At 43.3% G+C, this 4,236-nt stretch overlaps 1 non-coding gene across 1 annotated transcript; it reads left to right on the top strand.

The window, feature by feature from the left end:
- Nucleotides 1–82, top strand: trnal-aag (transfer RNA leucine (anticodon AAG)). Its single transcript has one exon. It is a non-coding gene; the product is annotated as a tRNA-Leu (tRNA).
- Nucleotides 83–4,236: the final 4,154 nt, after the last annotated feature.

The following is a 4,236-nucleotide window of genomic DNA, read 5'->3' as shown; positions in this document are numbered from 1 at the left end:
GGTAGCGTGGCCGAGCGGTCTAAGGCGCTGGATTAAGGCTCCAGTCTCTTCGGAGGCGCGGGTTCGAATCCCGCCGCTGCCAGATATTTTGGCTCCCGAGCGTCGCAACGTCGCACTGCATCTCAGTGCGAGCACTGGTTCGATTCCAGACTGTGATTGGGTCCCATAGAGTGTCGCACAATTAATCCAGAGACGTCCGGGTTTGTCAAGGGTTTTTGTAAATTAAGAATTTGGCTTGACTAGTTATATAAAGGGAAAAAAATACAGAATTTCAAATTGATTACATGTAGATTTTTTTGTCACTGTTCCACAGTGGTGGAAAAAGTACTCAATTGTCATACTTGAGTAAAAGTAAAGATACCTTTTATAGAAAATGACTCAAGTAAAAGTGAAAGACACCCAGTAAATTACTACTTGAGTAAACGTCTAAAAGTATCTGGTTTTAAATGTACTTAAGTATCGAAAGTAAATGGAATTGCTCAAGTGTACTTAAGTATCAGAAGTAAAAGGGTAAACCATTTGAAATTAATATATTAATAAGCAAACCAGACGGCACAATTGTATTTTTTTATTGATGGATTGCCAGGGTCACACTCAACACTCCAACACTCCAACACTCCAACACTCCAACACTCCAACACTCACAACGCTCCAACACTCCAGTCACTCCAACAGAGGCAGTCAGACACTCCAACATGTCCAACACTCCAGATCAGAGGCAACAGATCCAACATGTTCTCTGTTTACACTCAGCACACAGTCAGATCACTCCAACACTCCTGAGCAGTACATAACACACCAACGGGATGTTCTCTGTTTAGTGAGTCCGCCAGATCAGAGGCAGTACAGATCACCAGGGATGTTCTCTGTTTAGTGAGTCCGCCTGAGCAGAGGCAGTACAGATGACCAGGGATGTTCTCTGTTTCCTGAGTCCGCCTCCAGCAGAGGCAGTACAGATCACCAGGGATGTTCTCTGTTTAGTGAGTCCGCCTGAGATCAGAGGCAGTACAGATCACCAGGGATGTTCTCTGTTTAGTGAGTCCGCCTGAGCAGAGGCAGTACAGATCACCAGGGATGTTCTCTGTTTAGTGAGTCCGCCTGAGATCAGAGGCAGTACAGATCACCAGGGATGTTCTCTGTTTAGTGAGTCCGCACTGAGCAGAGGTTTAGTGAGTCAGTTCAGATCACCAGGGATGTTCTCTGTTTAGTGAGTCCTCCAGATCAGAGGCAGTAGAGATGACCAGGGATGTTCTCTGTTTAGTGAGTCCTCCAGATCAGAGGCAGTACAGATCACCAGGGATGTTCTCTGTTTAGTGAGTCCTCCAGATCAGAGGCAGTACAGATCACCAGGGATGTTCTCTGTTTAGTGAGTCCTCCAGATCAGAGGCAGTACAGATCACCAGGGATGTTCTCTGTTTAGTGAGTCCGCCTGAGCAGAGGCAGTACAGATCACCAGGGATGTTCTCTGTTTAACAATGAGTCATAACAGATCAGAGGCAGTAGAGATGACCAGGGATGTTCTCTGTTTAGTGAGTCCTCCAGATCAGAGGCAGTAGAGATGACCAGGGATGTTCTCTGTTTAGTGAGTCCTCAGATCAGAGGCAGTAGAGATGACCAGGGAAGTTCTCTGTTTAGTGAGTCCTCAGATCAGAGGCAGTAGAGATGACCAGGGATGTTCTCTGTTTAGTGAGTCCGCCAGATCAGAGGCAGTACAGATCACCAGGGATGTTCTCTGTTTAGTGAGTCCTCCAGATCAGAGGCAGTAGAGATGACCAGGGATGTTCTCTGTTTAGTGAGTCCTCCAGAGCAGAGGCAGTAGGATGACCAGGGATGTTCTCTTGATAAGTGTGTGACTTGGACCATTTTCCTGTCATAATGTAAAGAAAACTTTTGGGTGTCAGGGAAAATGTATGGAGTAAAAAGTACATTATTGTCTTTAGGAATGTAAGTGAAGTAAAATTAAAAGTTGGCAAAATATAAATGGTAAAGTACAGATACCCCCAAACAATGACTTCATTTTTTAAAGTGAAATTTACACCACTGCATACACACACTACCAGTAAATGTCAAAGTGGAATCATGTTTTCAACGTTTTTTAAAACCAAATTAATTAAAAATGAAAAGCTGAAATGTCTTGAGTTTATAAGTATTCAACCCATTTGTTATGGCAAGGGTAAATAAGTTCAGGAGTAGACATGTGCTTTTAACAAACACAGAATTAGTTGCATGGACTCACTCTGTTAATGATAGTGTTTAACATGACGACCTCATCTCCGTACCCCAGATATACTGTACAATTATCTGTACGGTCCCTCAGTCAGAAGTGAATTTCAAACACAGATTCAACCACAAAGACCAGGGAAGTTTTCCAATTTCGAAATAAGGAACCTATTGGTAGATGAAGAAATATATATATATATATATAATCCATTTTGAATTCAGGCTGTTTCACAAGAAAATGTGGAATAAGTCAAGGGTATGAATACATTCTGAGGGCACTGTAGCTCGAGATAAATCATGATAATGAAATTATAACGAAAAGCTATACATACCCAGAAACTCTATCATCGATTAATTAGGCATGCAGCCAATTAGACACGTCACTATTTCAACACGATGGACAGCGATCCGTTTGTGAGATGGCTGTCTGGCTGAAATATTGGATTTTATTTTAGAGCGGGGCTCAAACTCCAACCTTGAAACTCCAACCTTGCGGGGCCCAAACTCCAACCTTGCGGGCTCAAACTCCAACAGCTCAAACTCCAACCTTGGGGGCTCAAACTCCAACCTTGCAGGGCCCAAACTCCAACCTTGCAGGGCTCAAACTCCAACCTTGCGGGGTCAAAGAAACTGCCTTAACTTTAGAAAATGAGCGACTAAAATCAGAAGGCCACCAACGACTGGAGTAGTATTAGTATTTCCTGAGTCCTCAGATCCCTTAGGCATCCCTTGACCCCTATGTTCCCCTATTTAGTGAGTCCTCCCCTCCCGCTCCAGTAAATGACTCAGGGAAGCTCTCTGTTTAGGAGCTCCGGGCAGCCGAAATGAAACCTGGCATCCTTCTCCCTGTTTAAATCCTCTGTCTGCTGCAAAGCCACTTTCACCAGGGATATTCCAAGTGATCTCCAGATCAGAGGCAGTAGAGATCTTTGATGTTCTCTGTTTAGTGAGTCCTCCAGATCAGAGCCTAAGATGACCAGTGTTCTCAGGAGTGATGTCCTGATGCTTTTAGTAGAGATGACCAGAATTCTCTGTTTAGTGAGTCCTCCAGATCGACTCAGTAGGAGATGACTGGATGCAATGATTAGTGAGTCCGCCAGATAACATGACGGGATGTTCTCTGTTTAGTGAGTCCTCCAGATCAGAGTGGTACTGACAGGGATGTTGTAGTGAGTCCCTCCAGATCAGAGAAGAGATGAATGTTCTCAAAAGTGAGTCCTCCAGATCAGAGGCAGTAGAAAGGATGTTCTCTGTTTAGTGAGTCCGCCAGGAAGAGGCAGTACAGATCACCAATGTTCTCTGTTTAGTGAGTCAAATCAGAGGGTAGAACCAGGGATGGTTTAGTGAATGAAGAAAGCTACGGATCACCTATCCTTGATAAGTGTGTATAATCCATTTTGTCATAATGTAAAGAGTTTCTCAGGGGAAAATGTATGGAATAAAAGTACATTATTGTCTTTAGGAATGTAAGTGAAGTAAAATTAAAAGTTAAAATATAAATGGTAGGGCTCTGTAGCTTCATTTTTAGATAAACTCATGAGACTACCACACAATGTCAAATTCATGTTTTCCCCTTTTTTTAAACCAAAGGCAAATGAAAAGCTGAAATGTCTTGAGTTTATAAGAAACCCATATGGCGAGGGCAGACTAAATAAGTTCAGGAGTAGACAGCCAATTTTAACAAGTCACGTTAGTTGCATGGACCTCAACACGCAATGATGGTGACAGACGACCTCCTCGTTTGTGAGATATACTGTCCAATTCCTGGCTGCTCTACAACATCCATTGAATTTTACACAGATTTAGACCAGGGAAGTGTCCAATGCCTCTTGAAATAAGGGAACCTGTTGGTAGGCTCCCTGCCTGTATTAACTCCATTTTGACTGGTGTTCACAAGAAAATTGAATAAGTCAAGGGGCCTGAATACATTTCCTGCTGTAGCTCGAGTTAAGCTCGCATGATAATGAAATGGGCTAACGCCTAAGCTGTACATACCTCCAGGGCTTAATCAACAGC

Source organism: Oncorhynchus keta, unplaced genomic scaffold (assembly GCF_023373465.1).
Source record: "Oncorhynchus keta strain PuntledgeMale-10-30-2019 unplaced genomic scaffold, Oket_V2 Un_contig_16734_pilon_pilon, whole genome shotgun sequence".
Taxonomy (NCBI): domain Eukaryota; kingdom Metazoa; phylum Chordata; class Actinopteri; order Salmoniformes; family Salmonidae; genus Oncorhynchus; species Oncorhynchus keta.
Note: the sequence above shows the minus strand (reverse complement) of the source record. Positions and strands in the feature narration are given on the sequence as shown.